Here is a 9,848-nt window from a genome sequence, read left to right on the forward strand (position 1 = left end):
TTTTCAAAGATAAAGTAAATATGAGATTCAATAACCTAGTTCCAAATCACTACTCTAGAATTTTGTAGTTTTACCTACAAAAGTAAATTTTATTTCCATGTGCCTCAGAAAACTTCTTTGCATTTCCCTACTAATTCAAAGAGAAAATATGCTTTGAATTCTTGAAGGAAGTTTACATACTAAGAAATAAAAATGCTAATAAAATCACATATTCATTCTCTAACTATGAGTTCATGAGTATGAAGAAAGATGAACCATGATGCAAAGAAAAAGTAAAAGGAGAAGAAGAAGAAAATCTGAGAACCAAAAGCGTCTTTTGTTGATGCCACTGGAAACAATAAGTGAGGAATGATGGGAGGGGAAATTTCCTCCTGTCAGTCCTCCACTGCTTCATTTTTTTCATGGACAAACTAAATTGCTAACTCTGACTGATAGACATTTTGAAAGTTATATTTCAATATTGCTGTGAAGACTTATTTTTAATTATTTTTATTTCATCTGGTTCAACATCAGAAGAGAAAATTCAGGTATCTCTAACACAAATATATTCCTGCTAGCTAAATTCACATTTCCTCTGAGAAATACATATGGTAGAACAATACAGCTCTCTAAAAGAATAAAGAAATAGACTTATGAATGTATAAATAAGTATACAAGTGAACAAATAAATAAACCAATTATTAAATAAGTAAATAAATATATGAATAAATTTAAGTAAATATACATGAATAAGTAAACCAATAAATGATAAAATAATATATATACACTTAAAGAAAGAATTGCACCAGCACAAAGTATTATTAAGAGCAAGGATGACTTACTATCAATCTCATATAGCAAATCAAAAGTTTGAAGATTTTCTTCACTTGAAGTAAACTTGAACTTTTAGTCATAATTCAAAAGATCACTTCAATTTTTAAATCTTCACAAGTTATAAACATATAAAAGCTTCTATCTTTCAGGTCATCTCTTAAAGTAAAATTAAACAAATAGTTTATTGGGGTCTATTCTATTAAAATTGTTTTGAACACCTCATGCTAATCTTTCATAGAATATTTTAGAGGATTTTTCTCTTTTTGGGGAAAGCTAGTAAAAATGGACAGCATGATGGCACAGTGGATAGAGTGTCAGTCTGGAGACAGAAAGACTCATCTCCCTGAGTTCATATTTGGCCTCATTCACTTAATAACTGTGTGATCCTGAGCAAGCCTGTTGGCCTTAATTTCCCCATTTGCAAAATGAGCTGGAGAAGGAATTGGAAAAGCACCACAACATCTTTACCAAGAAAATCCCAAATGAGTTCATGAAGACTTAGACATAACTAAAACAACCCAACAAAGTTTAAAAAAATAAAGACTAATACTCTTTTACCTTGCCTCCTAGAGGCAGGAAAAATGATGGGGACAGGAACCCATGATAGATGAAGTGAATGGAAAACCCTTTTCTCATTTATATATGCCACTCCTGAAGACAGAGGACCATATTGATTCACAGTTTTGGTCACCTTTTCTAATTGCCTTATTTCTTTCTCTCCCAAAAGTTTGGTCTTGTATACTCCAAAGTTTAGTCCTTCAGAAAATAGGGAAGGGAAGGGATAAATGTTTAAGCACGTGCTATGTGTCAGGCACCATGCAGAGCCCTTTTAAAAGTATTACTTCATTTGATCCTCCCAGAAATCCTGAAATAAAGGTACTATTGTATTCATTTCTTTCATTTGAGGAAACTGAGAGACACAGAAGTTAGTTAATATGTTCAGGGTCACACATCTAATAGGTATCTGTGGTCAGATTTGTTCTGAAGTCTTTCTGACTCCAAGCATATTGCTCTACTCATGAGGCATTTACTTGGCTGGTTGATTGTTGGGTCAAGGTACCATACATCTGAATGTGGCTAATCATATCAACAAGAGCACAGAAAGCTCTACAAGAGGTTGGGAACAAATAGTCCATATGAATATTGGGAGCAGAGATGGCTAAAATATATACATCTCACATTTCTTTTGAGCTAATGCAATCCTGTTTTGCTCATAGAGTGTAGTGCCTTCTTTTATGTGGGCACACCATGCTGGATGATCTTCTGCCAATATCTGCCATGTATCAAAATTGATTTTAAAGTTCTTCAGAGAGATCCTGAGAACATTTTTGTAGACCTTCTTCTGAATTCTATGTGGCTGCTTGCCTTTTGTGACTTCTCTGTAAAACAGTACTTAGGGAAATGTCCATTTGATATTCAAATAACATGGCCAACCCTTCAGCTTTCTGAAGTAGGGTTTGAATGCTTCTCAGTTGAACTTGAGAAAGGTATTCATTGTCCAGTACATTATCTTTGCAGGTGAACTTCAGAAATTTCCGAAGATAATTCAAATCTCCAAATGTCCAGGTTTCACAGACATGCAACAATGAGGTCAGCACAATGGTTTGATAGACCTTCAGCTTGTTAGGCAGGCTAATACCTCTTCTCTCCAACACTTTCCTTGAAAGTCTCCAAAACACTGAGCTAGCTTGGTAACTCATGTGTCACTTTCATCATCTATGTACATATCCCTCCATAGCACACTGTGAAGGTTAGTGAACTTATCCACAGCATTCACAATTTTTCCATTTTCCATTTTCCATCCAGAACTGATGATTCAATGTATAAGTAGTGTAGTGGTGACTGGTGAAGAACCTGTGTTTTCTTGATGTGACAACAATTTTAGCAGGATCAGCAGAAAATTGCTCCATACTGTGTAGTATCTCAGCCTCAGAGGTTGTACTGAATGCATAATCTTCTGTGAACAAAGCCACACATCAGATCTACCTCCACTTTAGCATGGCTTTGTAGTCTTTTGAAGTTGAATCATTTCCTGTTAGTGCAGTAGCTGACCTTGATGCCATTTTCAACCTAGTTGAAGATATTCAACACCATCTGCCTTGAGCGACCAGCATCAGGAGTGCTTCCATGAGCAGTGAGAAGAAAGCTTGGGGCAGGTGGGAAAGCAAGAGTATTCATCTGAGGGTCAGGGTATTTAAAGGCTGTAAACACAATCTCATGCAGATTGAGCTCATCCCATTACTTCACCATCTCATGATTTACCCATGTCCTTGTCCCTGAAGCAAGTAACAAAGCTTACCCTGCTCCTGCAGCTAGTTCTTGAGTTCCCAGGCCCAATTGTGACTTCTCTGCAAAGATCATCAGTATCTGCAGGAACATTAGGTCCCAGGGTAAAGGAGAGCTTTTGCCAGGGTTTGTGTAAGCACAAATCCCATGGGAACAGGCTTTGCCTCAGCTATGGCCTTGATCACGGGACTCGCACTTCCCTTAGCCCTCTACATCTCCCCCTATCTCTTGTTGTAACCGCAGGTAGCGTACTTGGGTATGAAAGGATATCATCGGGAAACAGATGATTCTCATAATGGGAGGCCTGCAAAGGAGAAGGAAGAGAACTGCTACGAGCAAAGGTATCATGCACATGAGCCAATGTACAAGCGATTCAAGGGGATTTACATTGCTGAACCATTTCCTTATTTCTTCAGCTGTCCTATGTGCATTCAGCTCCTCTTCCACAGCTTTATTAATTTCTATGGCTACTTTATGGAGCATATCAATATCCAATGCCACCAAACTGTTTTCCCATATTCCATTGAGGTGATTTCTGATATTTGTCCAATTATAATTACTACTATTATACATCCTTGGGGTTACACAAAAGAAGTTGAAACTACAGTTGCACTTCATGGCTAATCGTGCTTCTAGTATGGCCAGATCATCTTCTATTGCCTGGATGGTATCTTTTAGGACAATGAGTTCTTTATACACTTGTAGATTAATTTTGGATTAGAGCTAAAATCCTCTGCTCATATTTCTCAGTAATTCCTCTACCTGCTGTGCGTGCACTATATTGTTTTGCATGTTGCTAACTGACACTCCTAAGGCTATGACAGAGATGAGTAATGAAATAAGCGTAGTGGTTCACATTACAATCCAGGTAATACATTGTTTTTGCCTCATCTTAACACTTAGATGATGGGAAGTCTCTTCTGCAGGTGATGCATACAACCCGGTTACACTTACTGGAAACAAAGCAAAGCGTGGTCTCTATTATACACATTACATCATTGTGTGTCAGTTTGGGGCCTATACATTCCATTACTTTGGCGTCAATAGATGTAATATTCCATCCATATTCATTTTTCTGCACATTTAAACTATCCTTGTGAACTATCATAAAAGCAAATTTTCTTGCAATACAAGCTTAAAGCTGAAGGGACTTAGTAAAACTGCTATCTCCTCCTGTAGAACACTTATGCAAAACATGGTTCAACCTGGCTCATGGCTGTCATGGCCTTCGACGTGTCTTTGTCAGGTTCCCCCAACCGAAATGTCCAAGGGGATGTCTCATTGTCGAAGTCTTGGAACTTGCCCACTGTATTGTTCTCTGTATTGGCAGGTGTTCCCCACTCCAATGGGATACATTCTGGTATCACCCACACCCCATATGATGCCTGTCCCCCAACATATGATGAAATTTGAAGACAACCCAGCAGTGTATACTGAGTAGTATAACAATTCACCCATGGAGGCTGACTGGTGGGAATCCCTTCCCAGTGACTTCCATTATGACACATAAATCCAGTTCTTTTCCCCAAGGGCTCTTGTCCATTGTCTGGCTGTCCTTTAATCCCTGTAAACGTAACATCCCATGTCTCTGCACAATTATAAGGAGGAAAATATACAGTCTGAGTAACCATCTCCTTGCAACGCAAGGACTAGTGGTATCTTTCAAGCACATAGGGGCTCGCGACGTGAAGCCAGTAAAATTATTCTTAATAGCTGAAGCAGTGTGGGTTTCAGTTTGGGTTTGGGTTTGGAAACGTGCAGGTGCGAAATAAAAGCTACCATTCCCTTTCATACTGATAGCACCTAGGTTCTCTCCCCAAGTGACCGCCCTAACCCACGGTGGATTGTTCAAGAAAGCCCATCGCGTCTGGGTTTCCTCTCCTGTCAGTGTGCTGGAAGTTATCTGCAGGGTGCAAACAGGAGAATCACTGTGGCCGCTGATTTGTTGACCCAATATCTGGGGCAGGCTCTCCGTGGGCGGGATCTTTTCCATATCCTCCTTTTCTTCATCCTTCGAGACAAGGTGGATATTCTTTTCTGGTACCCAGATCGTCGTCGTGCCTTCTTTCTCATCTTTCCCTGTGGAAACACAAATTATCACCCTCATGTTATCAACGTATCGGGGTCCTGCCACTGTGGAGTTTTGGGGTCCACCCCACAGTACCCAAGGGTAATCAGGCCTCTATCCATGTGTCTCTGGGCAGGTGCAACACCGTTCTCATTCGGAATCAAAAAAATAATGGTGTATAAGCTGTATTTAGTCTGCTATGCACAGAGTGCTCCTGGCCACCGTCTCCCCCTTCCTTTGGTTTGGAAAGCACAGCCTTTATATCGCAGTGTAGGAGATCAACAATTGCTTGCCCTGTAAGGTTGCAGGGGATGCTGGTAATATGCTGAATATGAAAAGTGAGACAAAATTCTTTAAATGCAATGGAGGCATAAGCAGGCCCATTGTCAGTTTTAAATGCCCTTGGAATACCTACAAAAGCAAAAGCTTGGAGTATGTAACACGTGTTTGGTGGATTCTCCAGAAAGGGATGTTGCAATGGTGAAAGTGGAGCAAGTGTCCACAGACATATGAAGAAATTCAAGTTTGTCAAACTCTGGGACGTGAGTGACCTCCATTTGCACAAATCTAGAGGACAAATGCCTCAGGGATTTATAGAGGTAAGAGGAGCTGGTGAAAATGTGGCACAGCTATGGCAGTTCCTGACTATACGTCTGGCTTGCTCCCTAGTAATGTTGAATTGCCGATGCAGCATACATGATGGCTGATGAAACTGCTCATGTGATAGTTGAGCTTCTGCAAATAACATAGTAAGTAGTTCTGTCCCAGTGGCATGGCCTTCTACTAGCGGACCAGGTAGGGAGGTGTGTGAAGGTAGGTGCATGATATAAAGAGGATGCCGTCTTTGTCTAATGCACTGTTGTCAGGTGTAGAATACCTGTGTCACTTCTGTATCTAGATCCCTAGGTTGTGCTGTCTCTGTGTGTTGACAGGTATATAGAGCATAATTGCTCTTCAGTATTATGTTGAGCTCTGACTCAGTTTCTTGGATAGCACAGATGATAGCATACAATTCGCACTTTTGAGGGGATGTGAAAGGAGTAGTTATTATCCTTCATTGCTGTTTCTCTGGTACATAGTATGCAACAAGACAATCTTTAGCTGCATCTGTAAACACATTGAGTGCCCCTTGAAGGGGTGCTGTTCATATTATCCTTGGAAGTATCCACTCATGTGTTTGCATCACTTGCAACAATTTTGCAGTGTACCTACTATCGACTGTGTCTTGGTAGATGGTTAACAATACTGCCAGTCATTATCTGTGCTGAACAGATCCTCCACCTGTGCTCATGTATATGGAATATGTATTTCAATAGGCCATTTCCTAGTCATGTGTATCCCTCTTTTTATTAACTTTTTGGCTGTGTGAGCGACCAATTGAGAATAAGTACTTGGGGATATCTTTGGTTGTACTGGTGGAAATCCCCACTCATACATATTTTCCCCCTCATGGATATATCCCAGGGGTGTGTGGGGAGTGGTGATGATGGAAACCTCATAGCCTTTCTCTGCATCTCATCACTTCACTTGTTTTGATTGGATAGCCTCCTCTACCTCTTCTAACTGTGTCCTGGCTGCCTCTGTAAGTTCTTGGGGTGAATTGAGATCAGAATCTCCTTTTAAAATATCAGACAGCTCTGTCAGTTTAGGATTGGTATCCCAATAGTAGGTCAGAGCCAATTGATGTCCCGCAGAAGTTTCTGGAAATCATTTAACATTTTCAAATTATCCTTTCATAATTCAGTTTTTGTGGTCTTTGATAACTGTGTCTTGTACTTGGAATACTAGGTACTGAAATGGAGGTTGTCTTTGTATTTTCTCAGGGGCTCTGACAAGGCCCCACTGATTCACTTCCCTTTTTGTCCTTTGTAGGACAGTGTCCAGTACTTCTGACCTAGGGTGTGCACAAAGTATGTCATTCATATAATGTGTGATGTATGCCTCTGGTAATAATGTTCTGATTTTCTGTAAAGGTTTGGCCATAAATGCTTGACAAAAGGTGGAGCTATTTTTCATCCCCTGTGGCAGTACGTTCTATTGATACCTTTGATATGGCTCGGAAAATTAAAAGATGGCACAGAAAATCTGAAATATTTATAATCTTTGGGATGTAATAGAATATTATAGAAACAGTCTTTGAAGTCTATGACCCAAAGAGGCCATTCCCTGGGAATCATGGTGGGTGTTGGCAAACCAGATTGTGCACTTCCCATAGCCTTCACAATTTCACTGAATTTTCTGAAGTCTGTAGGCAATCTGCAATGTCCAGATGTTTTCTTTATAACAAACACAGGAGAATTATATGGGTTGTTGGTGGGTTCTATACGACCCTTTCACTTCGGTGTTCATGTTGGCCAAGTGTTCCACCATCATTTCTGCATGAAAGACTGATGAGCCAACACCTCCCCACCTTCTAACCATTTCGTCTACAGTGGTGTCTTTGGCTGTCCCCTCCAATGCCCTTTTACAATCAGCATTGGCGTTCTCCAGAGCTAGCCTTCGTATGAGCAATGTTGCTGCACCGCCAGGCTCTATGGCTCTGGTAACAGCCAAGGTCAAGAGAGACTAGTAGTCCGTAAAAGGCTCCCTGTTTCCTTGAGTAACCTGGGTGATAGGCATTTAGACTGCCCTTTACCCTGTTTTCCTGGGATAGCCCTGAATGCCCTTCGAGCGCACTGCATGACTTGTTGATAAGCAGCAAGCTCTAATTCAAGCTGATTATTTAAAGGCACGTATTCTCTTGTCCCTGTTAACTGTGCATAGCTATAGTTAATGCCTCCTTGATCATTTCTCCTCGCCTGGTCCTTGCCCTGGAAGTGAAATTCGGATTGCCAGAGAACATGATCTCCTGGCTCCAGGCACATCCTGGCTACCAACTGCCAGTCATATGGAGCAAGGGCTGTCCTGCTGATGGAATGGAGAAGCAGCGCACTCTCGTACAGTGAAGTGGCTCCTTAGTAGGTTGTTGCCCTTTTCTGTTCTTTAAGCAGCTTCAAGTCCAGAGGCTCATACCTCTTGATGACTGCTTGGGGGTTGTTAGGGTTAGGATCCTCCAGTACCGGATATAGTCCCGTCCCCATGTCTAAAAATTCTGTCATGTCTTCACCCCTATTCTTTGCCATTTGTAAAGCCTTTTGCACTACTGACCTTGGCTTCCTCTCTTGTAAACTTATCTGAGAATAGGACGGGCAAGTGGGTCGGACGGAGGGAGGGTGCTGCTCGCCTGGCCAGGGAGAGAGTTTCTCCTCCTTCCTCTCGTCTTCCTTGTCCCGGTCCTCTCGCTGTACTTCCGACTGGGTACCCTGCTCAAACCTCCTGGTCTCTCTATAGTCTGTGGGATTCCTGAGGCACACTTTTATCACATTGTACCTACAGAATGCTGTGATGGGAAAGTGTTCTGGCCCTACATTTTCATAGTAGGCATTCATTTGCTCCCCTACGACCTTCCAATGGTCAAAGTCTAACGTACCTTCCCGGGGGAACCAGGGAGAACACTGGTGTACTCCTCCTAAAAGATCTGTGATCCGTCTTGTGGTGCAGTATAAGCCGTGCCCTTTCATCAAAGTTTTGAGCCCTCAGGCGTAAGGTTCTTTGTCCTTTTCCTTAAAGTGCGTTTGCCCCATGTTCCTGGGCTTCGGAGGTGCTTTCGCTATCTCCCGCACCCTAACACCCTCCCGGTAAGCCTACTGAAATGAGTTGCTAGTGCCTCAACGAAACTCGAGTGAAAGAAAAGGGGGGCTCGAGCTTTCCGCTTACCTTGACGCTGTCTCCTACAGCGTGCAGAGCTACTTCCTAAGGGGGTGGCCGCTACACTGGAGACTTAAAGTATTAGGTCCGGTCCCTGCCTCCTTCAAGTCCCTGTTTCAGGCACCACTTGTCCCGGGCGGCCAGCGTCCAGAGTGCTTCGTTGAGCGATGAGAAGAAAACCGGGGGCAGGCGGGAAAGCAAGAGAGCAATGAGTTTATTCAACTGAGGGTCAGGGTATTTAAAGGCTGTAAACCCAATCTCACGCAGGCTGAGCTCCTCCCATTACTTCAGCATCTCATGATTTACGCAAGTCCTTGTCTGTTCCTCAGCTATTTCCTGAGTTCCCAGGCCCAATTCCAACTTTTCTGCAAAGAATGCCAATATGTGCAGGAACATTAGGTTCTGGGGTCATGAGAACTTTTCCCAGGTTTTGTGTAAGCACAAATCCCATGGGAACAGGCTTTGCCTCAGCTATGACCTTGATCACGGGACTCTCACTCCCCTTAGCCCTCTACAAACGTCTCTGAAAAAATCGTGGGAAAAAGCATGTGAACAAGCATAAAAGGCCTGTTTCACTCCATTGGCGACTGGGAAAACAGCATCCTCTTTTATCCAGAACTCATGTAAAACATGACATCATGAAACTGACATAAAATACTAATGAACTTCTCTGGGCAACCAAATTTTGCCATGATTTTCCACAAAGCCCTCACAACTGACAGCATCAATGTCTGGTCTGATCAGTGCATTTGTACAGACCTTTGTTCCCCTGTCATTTATTCTAGCATTGTCAAGTGGCAAATACTCTATCAACTCAGCCCTTTCTAAAGCCACACTGACTCTTTGCTAGATGATCAACTTCCTAGTAAAAAAAAACCAAAAACCTGCCTTATTAAGAAGGACTCTGGCAAGCAATGATTGAGAGAGAGAGAGA

General features: G+C 42.0%; 1 long non-coding RNA gene across 1 annotated transcript; it reads right to left on the reverse strand.

The window, feature by feature from the left end:
* Positions 1 to 473: 473 nt before the first annotated feature.
* On the reverse strand, positions 474 to 9,227 carry LOC140510169 (uncharacterized). Its single transcript, XR_011969133.1, has 2 exons — positions 8,924 to 9,227; positions 474 to 5,178 (listed from the first exon to the last, which is right to left on the reverse strand). It is a non-coding gene; the product is annotated as an uncharacterized lncRNA (long non-coding RNA).
* Between the last annotated feature and the right edge of the window lie 621 nt (positions 9,228 to 9,848).

This window comes from Notamacropus eugenii, chromosome 6 (genome assembly GCF_028372415.1).
Source record: "Notamacropus eugenii isolate mMacEug1 chromosome 6, mMacEug1.pri_v2, whole genome shotgun sequence".
Classification (NCBI taxonomy): domain Eukaryota; kingdom Metazoa; phylum Chordata; class Mammalia; order Diprotodontia; family Macropodidae; genus Notamacropus; species Notamacropus eugenii.